General features: G+C 37.7%; 1 long non-coding RNA gene across 1 annotated transcript in view; it reads right to left on the bottom strand.

The window, feature by feature from the left end:
- The window catches only part of LOC125691914 (uncharacterized), a 63553-nt gene that overhangs the window by 17388 nt on the left and 30146 nt on the right, over nt 1-16019 (bottom strand). Inside the window, exons 6-7 of the long non-coding RNA XR_007376327.1 lie at nt 12760-12872; nt 6310-6431 (exon numbers count right to left, since the gene is read on the bottom strand). This is a non-coding gene — a long non-coding RNA (uncharacterized LOC125691914). The remainder of the gene's footprint in view (nt 1-6309; nt 6432-12759; nt 12873-16019) is intronic.

Here is a 16019-nt window from a genome sequence, read left to right as displayed (position 1 = left end):
ACTCTTCAATATTGCCCAAGTATGCTGAAAGTATATTCAATAACAGAGATTTCACAGCTTCCTTAGGCAGTCATTCCAGTGACATGCACAAACATGTGCTGCTATACATACGAAGATGTTATCATCCAGTTTGCTGGAAATACGTAGTTTAAAGAAATCCAGACTTTGTTACTTAAAACTGTTCTAATAAAAATATTAATGAACTGGAAGGATAATTTCCATTTTTTTAAGCTGGCAGTATCATTTTGAAATGAATTTTTGATATCAATTATGGCATGTTTTCTTCTGGATGAATAAAATCGTAACAGGGGAGCCAATACTATCAGCATGAGTCCTGTGCACCGGACAGTTAATTAATAGCTGATTGCTCTTTTTTTGATTACTTTTTTTTTTTAAATGTGAAGATCAGCATAATTGAATGTCATACAGAGTGTTATACAAAGCATCAATCTTTTTCACAAGGCAAGCAGGAGCTGAGTGCCATTGGAAAGGATGTGACAGAACATAGATGCTAGAATGCTTACTGCTTGGAAGTCTACAAATGCAAATTACAATAGGACTCATTCAAACCCTGTGGGAATCAGAGAATAACTGAAGTCCTGTTGGGAATGAAAAATCCACTGGAGCAACAATTCAATGTGCCAGGATAACAAAAATAGGTCTGAATCACATAAAGCCCTACAATCAGACTGGTGCATATTGCAAAGCACAGTAGCAGAAGTTATGCTCAGCAATGAAAACCAAAATAGAAGTGTTACCATGATGAGACTGGAGACTGAAGCAACTTCATTCTTTCAAATTAAATCCAGGTTACAATTATCTTCAAAAACATTGTTAACACATTCTTTAGTCTCCTCTTGTCCATGTGGAACTAAGCTTTTTATGTGTCCTCATAATGAAATATGTGTGATATCCAACTTATAAGTTAGTTTCCAATTAAATTGCTATTTCCAAATAATATGATCCTGCTAACTGAATTTCCTAGCAAGCCCTTGGCATAGTGCTTTATGAGCACCTCTGCCATCCATCAGTTGCTTTGCTGTCAGGCCTAGCGATGTGCTGAACAGATGGCTGAGGATGCCACTTGAATTCAGACTGATGAGTTTCTGCTCAAGCAGAGGCGATGGAAACCATTTCCATTTAGAGCACAGTTAAAATTAACCCACAAGATGTCACTGTTGCTCCAAAGAAACTTAGCAGCCAAGGGATTTTTCTGGGCACAGACAGACTGTGGCTGACTGGCTCAGAGCGGGTGTGAGCTGGGCTGCCATCTCCCAGGTCTGCTGCTCTTCTGCCAGCTCTCCAGCCTCACCACACCATGCAGTTGGCAATTGGTAACCCACACCTGGGTTTCTTGCCACGGTGCCCCTGTGCTAACCAGTACATCAGGCCTTTGGAGATATGGCTCAAGCAAGGCTTAGTTTATTTGAGCCATCACAGAACACACAGGCCATCTTTGGGCCCTGGTCCCACCTGGAGGGTGCACAGGCAAGCTCCTGACCCCATCCTCACTAACAGGAGTTTTGATCACTGTTCTTCACTTTCATGACTACCACTTATACTCACATCTTTAAAAAAAACAAGTAACAGAGTAGCTGTGGCAGTACCTACCCGAAGGTTATTAGATCCTCCTGCTTTCTGCTATCTCATCCATACTTATTCTCATACTGCTGTTTGGAAAATCTCCCCTTCAGATAAAATTAGTCCTACGCTATTACTTTAAAGCTGGTAAAATGAAGGCAGGTGTATAGCCCCTGCAGCTTCCAGATCCCAGTTGTGGGTGCCTCAGTGAACCAGGAGGGCAATCTAACAGGAAATACCACTCCACTGCTGATCTCAGCACTTAACAACCAAGGACATCCCTGGGCTTGGATTTTTTCAGTGAAATACTGGCAGCAAAAATAAAAATTGAAGCAAAATCTACCAGAACACATAGTTTCAGAACGTAAAAAGATTTTTGCAAACTTGCATTCCCATAGTTTTAGTCAAAAAGGGTTTTAGACATTTACACTTTACAGAAACATATCTACTGAAAATAAGCTAATATTTGTACAGGCAAGGATTCAGACTAAGCAAAAGCACATCCTCACAGTATCATCATATCTGGGTTCCCTAAAGAGTTGCCCATTTATTTTTTTCATGCTATTAATCATGTTTCTCTAAGAGCGAGTGGATAAATAAATGGCTTGCCTGCATGTTTGGTGCTGTGATTTCACTGAAACTTCTTGGCATCACTGCTATGCAGAGATGGCAGAGCTACTTCCATCAGTGCTGCACAAGTGGGATAAGGAGAGCAAAAAACAAGTTTTTCCTCAGGATCTTGGTTTTTTCTGTTGGACTGATGAAGAAACTGACATTCTCTAAAGCAAAGAAGTCTATTTTTCTTGTTAATCCAGTCTCAGCAGAAGAGACTATGCCTGCGTTGTTTTCTGTTATCTATCCTTAATTCCCCTTCAAGATAATGGGTTTGCTGGAAATAAGAATGGTAAGATTTTGTGGCTTCAAGTACCCTCACACTCCAGCCATTCTATATATTGCAGTGGAAGTAACCTCTTTTTGCTGCACTGACAGTGACTTCAAAGAAATGGAAATAACTCAGAATAGAAATGCAATTTTTCTAGTCAGGCACCTTATAATGCTGACCACATCTCTACTGCATGCAGATGGAGATGTCTCAAGTATCTGTACAAGATCTCCCTTAAAAGTATTCTCCTGCTGCATTGCTGAATGAACCAGATCTAGGCTTGCTATAATTAGAGAAATTCCAATTTCTATCCCACTGTTATCCTAGACAGTATTTTTCCCTATGTAACAACTGCACAGAGCTAATGCAAAAAGAATTATATCCTACGTAAAAATAGAGTTCAGTGTGTGGGTTGCAATGGCACCACTGAGTTTGTTTTAAGTTTCAATATCAAGTCAAAACTGCAGAATAAATAGACAATACTACGTAGGGGAGAGCAATTTTATGTATGACCATTTATCTTTAAGCCTGCTTTCATCTGAATGTATCAAACAACTCTTCAGGACCATGTCAGCACCTATGCCTAGATGTGCATCTACAAGGCACAAGAGGCTTCCATTATAAAATTATGTGATCTCTTCTGGAGTCCCTGGACCTTATTCATACAATGCCACTGAATCATGACTATGCATCATGGACAGATGCAGAGCACAAACTCCTTGGCTGACTGCAGATGCAGTCAAGAAGTTCCCTGCTGCCCAACCCCAGGTGCCCCAGCGGCACATTACCCTGGCTCTCAGCATGGTGGTGAGTGCCCTTGTTCTGCCACAGGTTACAGTAGGGCTAAAGATTCAGAACACCAGGAGGCCCTGTATTGTCCCCCTCTGGGTGAACTCATCTAATGGCTTCTCTGGAGATGTTTCACTGTTCAATCAAAACAGATTTTCCACAGCAAGGAAAAATTCCTTACAGGAGACATCACATTGTCTGGCCACAGCTTTATGTGATTTCCTCGAGTGTCAATACAGAAATATGTCCATTGAACATGTAACATCATATCTGATATGAATTAATTTTATTTTAAAAGTAGTCTAACTTTTTCATCTGTGTTGGTGAACATTTCCTAGTAATATTCCTATTGCTAGATTATTTGGAAATGGTAAGCACTGAAAAATTGGATTATTTCATTTGAATGTGTTAGGTTATATTTGCCATTGACAAAGACTACTTAGTGAGCATTTCTGAAATGCTGATTTGTTGTACTGAGAAACAAAAATGCCATCCAAGAATCATCTCAAAGATATAATAACCTTATAGCAATTTCCTAAAACAAAAAATGACCCATGACTGCTGTAGCATGAGTAGCTTATTTCCTGTTCCTTATCCATGGAAGGTCTTTAGCCAGAAACATTTCATGAGTTCATTTTCCCCAGGTGCTCTCTTGGGCTTGATATTAATTATTTCTGATGGTTAACATATACTGACGGGTACTGTAATAACCCTTCTAGAAATAAGGGAAGTAACTAATACCTCAGGTAAATAGAAAGGATTTTTCCCCAGGGACAAACAGAAATGCAATATGTGAAACCTTGATTTCAGAGTGAGCTGGTTGTTCTACATTAGCACTTGCTCAGAGAAAACCATATGTTGGAGAAAGCACCAGCCATCATCAACATCATGGCTGGGCTGGGACATGTAACCTCTGTTCCTGTAAGCCTCTGGGTGCTAAAGGGACCACAAACCTGAGAAGAAACATTGCTGTTAGGTCTAACTTCTGGAAACAGAGCTGAGAAACATCTCAGTACCAGGATTTCCTTAACCATACCAAAGGTCTCCTTGAAAAAAAAAAAGTCAAGATATTTAATGGTTTGTCTCTAAAACTACTACACGTTTACACATTCCATCAGTGAAACTCTTCCTACTCCCCTCATGTTCCTTCTGTTTGTGCCAGGAGAAATGATGAACACTCCAAAATCAAAGGTTCAATTCAAATGCAATTTTACAAATTGTGTCATTTTAAAGTAATAGTAGCAGGATTTTGATTGAAATGTGACCTACACTGTTAGCCATGGAGTGATGAGTTCATTTCTTTCTTGGAAAAATATGACTTAGTGTTTCTTCTAAAACAGTGAAGAACTTGGCTTTGAAACTAATGCTGTATTATTACCTTGAAACAGAAGACTTCAGGGCTTTGTCCAAATGCAGGTGCATAAATATCTTAAGAGTGGTAACATCATAAAGAAGTACAATGAAGCTTATTAACCAAAAATCTATTGATGTTAACTTGCTTCAAGCTAACTAAAGTAAATGTCACTTAATGGGGAGGTGAAATGGAAGACTTGCTTTCTCAGATTCCAAAAGCATCTAGGAGATCAAAAAGGGGTTTGGACAGGAGAGACACCACTCTTTCTGCAGATCTGAGAAAAACCATTCTAAATCACAGGGAAGTCTACCCAGAGAAGTGTAGGAACTTAGATCAAGTATATAGTGAGATTTCTCTTCTGCTCTCCCAGTTTCTCACAGAGTGCGGCTGAGAGATTTCACAAAGCAAAGATCTTTGAATTCAAATTAGGATATGGTATTTCCTTCATGCATTCAGCTAATCTCTATTTCACCCTAACAAAATGTCTGTAGTATGTGCATCTCTTTGGAGGCACTCATTTCCATTTTAAGCGTAATTGCGTGACAAAGGTCCTAAGCCTTGCTTCTGATGGGACAGGAGCCCAGGCTCCTCCCCCCTTGGCACATCAGAGCTCTTGCACTTGTTTGGGTGCTCAGTGCTCCTTTCTGATAATGATCTCTTTGCAAAAGAGCATGCAGCAGTTACAGCATGGGCAGATTTTAATTCTAGGCAGAAAATGAATAACTGATGAGACAGTATGTACTAAGGTGTTCTAAGGTATAAAGTCAAAATTCATCCTGGATTAAGCATCAACAGCTAACTGAAGACAACAGCCTGAGATGTTTCTTAAACAGACTATTCCCCCTAAATTTGATCACTACATTTTCTTGAATTGAAAATCACAGTGCATTATTGTTATCAGTAATTAGGTAGCTTCAAAGTCAGTTACTTAAACTTCTGTAGTTTCAACCTACTTACATTCTTAACCTGTTTTGTACTGTGAAAATTGGTTTATTCTACTGATGGTAGACAGGATAAGCTAAAATTGTTAATTCTTGTGGAAAAAAAGACAGTAGGTGAGTTTTTATAAACAAGAAATTACTGTGAAGTGGGTAGACTATTAATGGTATCAGATAACCTCTTTCTAAATTCTTACAGTCCCCATGGTTTTGTTCAGCTTCGTACATTGTTGTCTGAAAGGTGCAGAAAACACTTGATTTATGGCCCATGAAAATGTGAGAGGCGATTAACATAATAGGAGAATATTAAGCTCATGCATTCTGCTATTATTAGTTCTGTTCTCATTATCTGTATCAGAAGTGTGAACTGAAATTAGTATACACATTTTTCCACCATTTACAATACTTCACGTTCCTTTTCAATATTGGTAACAAGCCAAGTATATTAGAGGGAAAAAAAGCTGGTCAATCAGCTGTCGTTTTGTAGTGTACTGGTACCAGAACATGAAAAATGATTGTTATTCCACAGGTATCCCCTGTCTCCATCAGTCCCATTTACAGTGCTAGGCTCCATTCAGAGGCATCAAGTATCACGGTTCCACTCAGAGCCATCAATCTGCGATTGAGATAATTTTAGGCTTCTTGAGAGCTGTCTCTAGACAGCTGAGTGCCACAGGTCTCAAAAATCACAGTCTATATATACGTATTTTTAAAATATTCTCACACTAGTTATCACTGTGATCTGGCTGTTTCGTGTCACCCACCTTAGGCAGCAAGAGGTCTTGCATTTGAGTCCACCGAAGCCTTCCCCTGCTATGCTGCGACATGGTTTATGTTTTGCTGAGCACCAGACTATATGCTGCTGTCTTCTGTCCTGATTTCCTTTCTGCAACCAAGGAGCATTTGGAGGTATGGTTATTTACTCTGTATAAACAGCCTGTGACCACAGCTCAGAAATCAAAGTATCTCAAATTATTCTTGGACTGTCACAGTAAAGGGAGGTCAATAGTTACTTCAACCAACTTTATTATTCCCAATGCCTTCTGTGTAATATCCACTAATGCATTACATGTTGACATTACAAAATCCTGGCGTTCAGTAGGAACTAATGACTCCCAGTTATTTTCTCTGCCCAACAATATTAAGAATGGATACTCTGAAGAACAATTGTGATTTTAACTCACCAATATTTGAAATACGCCTGATTATCCATCTGAAAGTGAAATTTTATTCTCCTAAAGTAGTGCCACAAGAAATCCAAATGTGTTGTCAAGTGCACAGTTCTCCCTGACTTCAATACTTCTTGCAATTTCTGACACGAGAACTGAACTCCTGGCCAAACAATTTATGAATTAAATTAACATTAATGTAGCTCACAGCATTTAGAAAAATTCCACAGATTTGAGCATAAGTGACACATGCATATTCTTTTTTAGCTAACTGGGCATTAATTTCAGTAATAGAAGATACTTTACAAAGGCTTTCACAGCAGTATGGAAGCGAGATCTAAGCAGTGTGGAATATGGGAGATGTGTTCACAAAACACCCAACTCTAAATTAATGAGCCACGATAAGAGTCATCTCTTATTAAATCACTGAGCATTTCATATCTCTATCTAATGTAGGCATATCTGTCCCATAATGCCCCAACTGTACTACGTTGCTAAGACACTCAGGAGGAAAGGACTGCAGGAATATGGCAATGACTGGAAAGCGTGTGAGGGGGACCAAGGAGCAACTCTGAGGAAGCTGAACATGATGATTCTGTTCACCTGAACCAAAAAAAATCTCCACACTGCTTTTGAATTCTGCTGGCAGATGTGCTAAGTGTATTTGGCACTACAGGGAGAGTTACTATAGGCAATTTTTTTTTTTCCTCTGGTAGTTCTATAGAACATAGGTTTAGATTTAAATTTAAGGCAGCAGGCAATTCCAACCTGTTTATTAGAGTTGGCTTGTGGTCCATTTAACAAACTTGCTGGTATTAGGTCACTAGGTTGTAGCTGAGACACTGTGGTCCCACCAACAGTTCTTGTCTTTGTTCTTTGCTAGTAATATAACATTTCTCATTATTTGGTTTACAGACAAGAACTAGGGAAAAATCTGCCATTAATACAGTAGGGAGTTGTCCTGGTTGATCAGAAAATTCAGACTCTATTGTCACATCAGTGTCTAGGTTTTTTACTTGATACTGTAATTGTCATAAAAAGTTGTCAGAGTAATTTGTTTCTGTTGTCTGTTCCCCAAAAAATACACATCAGCAGGTTAATCATCCCCTTTATTTGAGCTAGCCTCAGCAGAAATCCTGTACGCATCTCTAATTTGGGAACATTTTTAAATTTGGGCTACTCATGTAAACCTAAATCCAGAAGAGTGCCAGTAAAATCTAAAATAAGCAGAATTTCAGCTTTAGTCTGAAATATAACAAGCAAGGAGCCTTTTTTTTGCAATGTTTTAACAATTGTTTTGAAGCTTCAGCACTTAAAATTTTACTTGAGCTTCTCCCAACCAATTGGTAGTCTCAAATAATACCATTATCAGGGCAATAAAATGGATTTTTTTTTAGATTGTGCAGGATCCCAGAGAAGATGGGGGGTGAGGGTGGGGGATATGAAACCTGGTGAGTTGAAATAAAAAGTGAAATTGAAGTTGAGGCAGTTACAGAGCATTTCTGAGTTGAATTTCTGATGAAATAAATTGTTTCAATGTTCATTTCTTTGGAATTAGTATCTTTAAGCTCAGGTTCATCACATCCATTTAAGCTTGTTCTGATGTTACACAACAACATTATTTTGAAGAATGGTACCATATTTCTAGAATTGAGCTACATTGTTTTTCTACAATGAAAATGTCTTCTTTTTTCCCACAGAACTGTATTTGTCTAAAATGAAGATTTTTAATTATAATTAACCTTCATGTACAAAAGAGTGTAAAATGTTCTGTATTAAAGCTGCACATGGATATTTTGAAAGGACACTAAGGAATCTGGGTACACAATGCCATTATCTAGCAGCTAAAATACCAAAGAACATTGCCGAATTTCCTTAAAAGAAACATAAATTTGCTGGTTATGTACACTTTGCTAACTGCTAGAGGATACAACCAAGGCAAGCCCTGTTTAACCAGACCTTTTATAAAAGAAGAGAGAGGAAAAGACGAGCACTGCAAACTGGAAGACATTTTAGCCTCATTATGTGTGCAGCCTGAAGGCAAGAGTTACTGCTCTCATTCAGCTGAGACTGAGAGAAAGGCACCTTCCTCCTCATCCTTTTCTTGCATTGCACTGTTCAGTCAGCAAACTGGGAGAGAGCTGTCACAAAAGATGCATGGGCTCTGTCTTTAACCCCCCTGGACCTAGCCTTCTGTACTGGATGTAACACGCATTGCAAAGAGAACTGAAGGAGTCAGAAGTCAGCAAAGGCATGTTGGCTTTGTGGCTCCACCTGTTTCAGCTCATTACATCCAAATCACCTGAATTTTATTAAAGCAACAGGTTTTTGTTGCTCAAGGTCAATTAAAAGCACATTTTTGTTAGAATTTCATAACAAGTTACTCAATAGCTAACTATTACAAATGTGTTTATAACTAAAAACAAACAAGGAAAACAAAGTTTTGCAATGACCTTGCCAAAAAGAAGAAACCCAAGTTCATCTCTCATGTAAGATGGTGGGAATACCAGAGTCCTATCTTCAGATTACAGCTTGATATTTTTGTTTCAAATTGGAATTGTATTAGTGGTCCGGATCGTATGACTGGGCTTTTCCTAGCTATGTATTTCATTCTACTAGGAGATATTTTATTTCCTCATAAAACCCCGTCCCTTACATTCTCACATCATCGTGCATACAACTTTCTCACTAGCACCTTTACCCAAAGCATCCCTCAGAGTGAGAAGCAGCTTTTCTGGAATTAAGACTGTTTCTGAAATCATTGTCAATATAACCTTTTGACAAGAATAGGTACTGAAACTTCCTGTAGTTAGCAATGCCAAGAGACTACATGGAAAATCCTGGAGCCATTGGTAGGCCAGTATCATGTCCCTCTAACCCCATCAGTGGGACACGAACATACTTGCATCTGAGACTGTTGATTAGGAAAATAAACTACATGCATATGCATAAATGGCCCACTGTGGCAGCACTACATTAAACCCTGATGCAATGAAACAAAGTGCCTTCATTACATCTCTATGATAAATATCTCCCTTGCACTGCTGCAATTATCAATGGGCTTGATTAAGGGATTGATTTGAATGCAAACAGCATAATTGACCCAAGAGGAAAGATGAATGAATATGGCCAATACAGCCTTTAAATAACTGTGCTACAAATACATGGTAGCATGGGGAAATGTCACCAGTCACTATTTATTATTTTGCCATTCTCCTCCAAAAGAAAAAGAGATTTCCTTTAGTTGTATACAGTATATATGCTACTTTTCAGCATATTATGCCTTTTCAGATTGTCTTCAAAACTTTTAAATGGGTCATCTAGTTTAGTGTATCTATAGAGTCGTGATATATATTAGCTGTGATCACATAAATAAATAAATAAATAAATAAAGCAATGAACATTTATCCAGAAGCCCTTTTATAAGCAACAATAAACAAGAAGTATAAGATTATTAGAATAATACTTCAGCTTGTTGTCACTTTCTACTGAGGGGATAAAAATGAAACAAAGAGCCAGAGCTCTCTGAAGTACTGAAAGCTTATTTCTGAAGCATTCTAAGGATATTAAACTTTTCACACAGTGTCTCTATTAAATGTCTGGGACATTTATCCTCTATTTACTATCATTTCATTCCCATGTGGACTAATATTTACAGCAGTTAGCATTTCTTTTGTGCTTTTCATCTTCAATTTGTGCTATGCATATCATCTAACAGTGTCTCAAACCTTTGAGAGGCAGTTAAGTAAGTGACGGTTCTTGTTAGATACCTCTATCTTAAAGATGGAGAAATTCAAATGTGAGTGAAGGACTTTTAAAAGTCAAGATCAATGTGTCAAAGCAGTTTCAGACTTGGGAACAGCTGGGTCTTGCTGATGGATGGAGAAGATTTTACTTTCTAGAGGCACAACCCTGAAGCACCTCCTTAGACCCTTACATTGAGATGCTGAGCATACGTAAGGGCACTGTTCAGGCCAGGTGCCTGTGAAGCCAGTTGCAGCCAAACACAGTCAAGGTGTTCTTTTTTGCGGCCTCCCTGTCTTGGTTTTTAAATTGGTCCTGATAAAGATGCTTGCTGCCCTGGGGTCCATCCTGGTTCTTAAGACTGCCCCATCCCAAGGTTTATTTTTCTATTTAAGCCCATGTTATTTCAATGCTTCAACATATCTATAAGAAGGTAGGTAGCTTAAGGTAGTCTGTTTTGAAACTGCACTAGAAATTAGGTTGTTCATCTGGATACTTGTTCCTTTTGTGGCAAGGGGAAGGATGGACACAGATTTGAAGGAAACTGCACCTAGCATAACAGGGATAGTAAATTTCAGTGACCATTACAATACCCACACTGAGAAAATTTGATCCTTGTGCCCTTCCCCATACTAGAAACATATTAGCCTGGAAACTGCAGGTGGGGGGAAGAAAAGTGGCACAGTTTAAAGGTGGGCAAAAACCTGTGGTCCAGGCAAGGTAAGGTGTTGAACACAGGATATTCAGCATGCAGAATGCAAAGAATTTTGGAATCAGCATAACATAAATTGCATGAAGAAATAGACAGTCCAGATAGTTAATAAACAAAATCAAATGTAACATCTATTGTTTTTGCTGGTATGTCCTACAAAAGGTAGTCCCTAACCTATTTTCCTAAGCAAACTAAGTGATGAATTCGGCTAACGTTCAGAAGAATAACCAAGCTAATGCAATCACTGAAATGACAACATCTATCTTACACCCTAAAAATTGCTGATGATGGATGAGTGACATTCTCTAAGAAGTAGGGAGATTAACAGCATTGCTTTAAGATATCCTGATATCTGAGCCAGATATTCAATCCATTTGCATTGTTGTCAACTCAAACTCAGTTCTTAAAAAACACAAAGAAAACAAGTTCTTTTTCACAAAAGGGGGGTACATTTACATTAGCTTGAAAAGGGTTCACTGACATAAAAAATATAGTTTTCTCTCCTGCACCATAGCTACTTGGTTTGTGATGACAGTATTTCCATTTCTACTGGTAGTAGCCACCCCAATCTTAGAGCCACTTCATTCATTTCTTTTTTGTACTAAAAAATAAATCTCTAAAACTCCATAACTATAGCCTGCATCAAACCAAACTAGAATGAGATTTTAATAATAGTAATAACCATTTTGATTCCTACTTCAGAGACAAACATATTCTCTAGACTAGATGAATGTATTGTTTGAAAATTTAGCATTTCACATTTTAGGAGGACTGTCTTCCATTTTTCACTCCTGAGCACCACTACTGAGATCATGTCATTTTAAAGCCATATTAAGGCCTTGCATACTGATCATTTTTGAAAGAAAAAGCTCTAAACAACTACAACAAAACAATATGAATACCAGTTTGAACAGTATTTTGTTTCAAAGTATGCTTAATTACTATCTGCCATTTATTTACATTGGTGCATCTGCAATGAGGATGTTTTCAGTATCATCTTCTAAAAAAAATTGATAGGATGAGAGGGAATGGCCTTAAGTTGTGCCATGAAAGTTTCTGGTTGGATATTAGGATTCTTCCCCAAAAGAGTGTTCAGATGTTGGAAGAGGCTGCCCATGGAGGTTACAGATTCAACACCCCTGGAGGTGTCAGGAAACTTTTAGATGTGGTACTTAGGGACTTGGATTAGTGGGTGATATTGGTGGTTGATTGACAGTTGGACTAAATGATCTTAGAGATTCTTACCAACCTTAATGATTCTATGATTCTTTGAAGAAACAGTGCTTTATGTAGTACCAGAGAATCAATAGAAATAGGTTACATTTATTGGATACATTTATTCAGATTTTGGAGAAAAATCTGACCTATGCGAAGTTATATTTCTTTAAATATACCTATACAAAATAGGTATTTGAAGTTACAGATTCTTACTACTAGTTATTACTAAACATAGCTTGAAAGGTTCAAGCTGTTTATGCTAACCCCAACAATTAAAAATCGTGTGGTTAATAACAAACACAACTTAAAGCAGCATCAGTACCACAGAAATCTGAAAGGACAGGAAAAGCCTTACATTATGAAATACTTACATTTGGAGAATGCTAGTAAATCTTCTCGTCACTTGAAATTTAAGTTGTAGGAATAGGAATATTATAAATCTTCAGTAGAATAAGGAACACAGCTCTCCAGACACATTTATGATCTAAGAAAAGATAGAAGTTACTTTGAGAGCAAGTCTCTTCTTAAATTTCATAAAAAGCACGTGAGTTACAGAAATGAGGTAAATGATACAAAGAATCCTGATGCACCCAGAAACTGCACTAATCTTGATACCGGCCCTGAATATATGTATTTCTGTCAGATTTGTCAAAGGAGATAAAAAGAAGTGAGGTGAGTACAAAACACAACAGAACAAATTTAGCTTATAACAAAACACGTTTTTCCTTGATAGAACAGTCTACTGAGTTTTGCCATCACTAAAATGGGCAGTCAGAAGCAATTCTATCCTGAAAAAGAATTGAAAAATATTTGTTCAGTGAAAGTTCATAAAAGCAAGCATCTGAGTAAAGGACTTTTCACAAATATTAAAAACAACCCAAGACTCTCAAAGCAATGTTATCACAGGATGCTTCTTGTGAGCAGCTGTTGATAACAAAAGCAGTGTAGCTGTGTTACTTTGCCCAGTGACAACAGGAATGATTTGGTAAGTCAAGGACAACATGGTGGTAATATTATCTCTAACAATTGGGTTCAAAGAGATGTGTCAGGGGTTTGGGTTTTTTTTTTTTTTTTTTCTGTACAGTATAGTTAAATATTGAAGGAAGTGGGGCCTGGAACCCAGATCTTTCCCTTATATATCCCCTAGAGCTCTCTTACTGCTCCAATAAATACTCACATATTTTATAGAACCCAGGGTGGACTTCACAAAGTCAGGGAGAGACAACTTTTTCCACCTTATGTACTTACTGCTGATAGGGCTTTCAAGCTCTGAAGGTCTAAGTGCAAAATGCTGAAACGAAAAAAATATTATAGTGCTCCCACATCCTGATAGAGAACTCCAGCCATAGAACTTGAATTTCAAAAATGCCATTGTAACCTATGGTCATCTCATCAAAGGCTTCCTTGATGTTTTTACTCAAATAGAAAAACTGGCTTATGTTTTAAGATCTCTGAGCATGCAGTACAGCTACTGACTTACCCAGATCTATAATAAAACCAGTCATCAAGTGTCTGTAGAGTTACTGGTGATCTTGTAGATGTATTTCAAAGACTACAATGCTCTGTGAAGAGCAGCTCTGTCTTAACGTGGTAGTAGGTAACAGGCAGAGAACAGAGCCAATTCACACTGCCTGGATCATACGTGAAATTTTACTCCTTACATAAAGAAACAAGCTAATTAAATACAGGAAACAAATAGAGGTAACAAATACAGGAAATTACAGGTAACCAGCAGTTTGAAAAGAAATCCAGCTTGAATCACTTAATGTTGATTTTCAATTCAGGGCCCTTCATTGTTAGGATTAATAAAAGTCTACACAGTTTTCCCTATCCATTTACTGCAATATAATAGGGATAAAATAGTGCAAGGTGAATGCAAATCATACTGGTGAGAGCCCTTCATCACATAAAGGCATTCAGACAAAGGTCAATTTATCATCCTTCATGCAACGTCTAGCAGCAATGGCAATATTCCAGCTCAAAACAAAACAGCAGTTGAGAAATATGGATACCTCAAACACTTCTGTTGGCCTGAGCTAAGCTGACTGAAGCCAATTACAATTTAAACACAAGAAGATAGAAACTTTGAAACTCCACTAGTTTTACTTTATGATCTAGTTCAGCATAACAGGACACGTAAGACAACTTCATCACTATTTGACCTCAGTCATACTTGTAGCAGGACACAGCTGCCAAGCATAAATATCTTCACCTGCATTGTATTTTTTTTCTCTTTCCCTTCTTCCTCTTTTCCTTCCTTCAATCATTTAAAAACTCAGAGTTTAAAATACAAAATATTTATTATGTGCACACTCAGAAGAATAAGCTAAACACGCTATGGAGTAGAAATGCTAGCTAGTCTTGAACAGTTCATGTAATGCTTTTAAATGAAACATTTAATGTATGGAAGAAGCCATCAAAAGCTAGATGTTCTGGTCTTACAGGTATTTTACTCAGTTCTAATCTCTGGTTGCAATAAATAGGCTTAATTTATCTTATACTGCCTTTCATCTGTTTGATTTTCAAATGTGTTTCAGATGAATAAATAATAGAGTAGAAGGTAAATGCATACAGGTAAGTTGACAGCTGTCAAGCTTACAACCAGCAACACGTATTGATGCTGTAGTTCTCCCTATCCATCTTCTGTATGCACTATCTTGATAGACTTTTGTACTAAACATGTTTTAAAAAAATCTAAAATGGCCACTTCAGGAGAAAAAATATTCAAAAAATATTAAAAAAATTCAATATTCAAAAAATATTAAAATGCTAGAAGAATTCTGAAAGTCTGCATATTCCTTACTCAAATTAGGCTTCCAATTAAAAAAAAAAAGCAAAAAAAAAAAAAAAAAGCAAAGAGTTTAAAACAGAATCCAAACTACACTAACGTCCCCTGCTAAGCTTTCAGTTGAAACACTAGCCTAATGATTTCATTAACATTATGAGTGGCATTTGTTATAATGGTGATAAAGTCATTTAATTACCAAAGAGAGCTTTAGAGATATGTGAGCATATCTTGAAAAGATGTGACATTTGATGACAGGGTGTTCTCATGACAAGATTGCCGATGCAGTTGGATAGTTCAGAAGCCTAGATCTGGATCTGCAGATTATCAATCACACTTTGATCTTATTTAACAACATAAAAAGTCAAAGACACAGACTAGGCCATTTTAAAATTAAATAGATTTTTGGATTTTGTATGTGTGTGCGCCAATGGACTATTAATAACAAAGTATTTGAGTTCCCTCTGCTACTCTCAGGTCACAAGCATTCATTTGTGTTCCACCTTTATCTAAAAGAAATAATTGAGAAAAGCAAGTTATACAGCACTAGGGTTCAGACGAGCAAGGAGAAGACAGATATGATGCCAACATATAGTGAAGAAAGGACCCAAAAACCAACCCTTTGTGGTTCCTCAGCTCCTTTTCATGTACCTCCAGGAGTGACAGCAGCTTGGCTACTTTCCCAGTATCAGCAGCAGCTAAAGACAAAGAGGGCAGAGGGGCCTCCTGGGGGAGATGAAAGATACTGCAGGGGGGGCACCTCTGCCTGGCATTCAAGAAGAGAGCTAGAGTGTGATAGGTGTCCATATCTCACCAGTTTGAGAACAGCAGAAAAAGCCTTTAGGG

The sequence above is a fragment of the Lagopus muta genome, chromosome 4, assembly GCF_023343835.1.
Source record: "Lagopus muta isolate bLagMut1 chromosome 4, bLagMut1 primary, whole genome shotgun sequence".
Taxonomy (NCBI): Eukaryota; Metazoa; Chordata; class Aves; order Galliformes; family Phasianidae; genus Lagopus; species Lagopus muta.
This window is presented reverse-complemented; position numbering and strand designations above follow the sequence as displayed.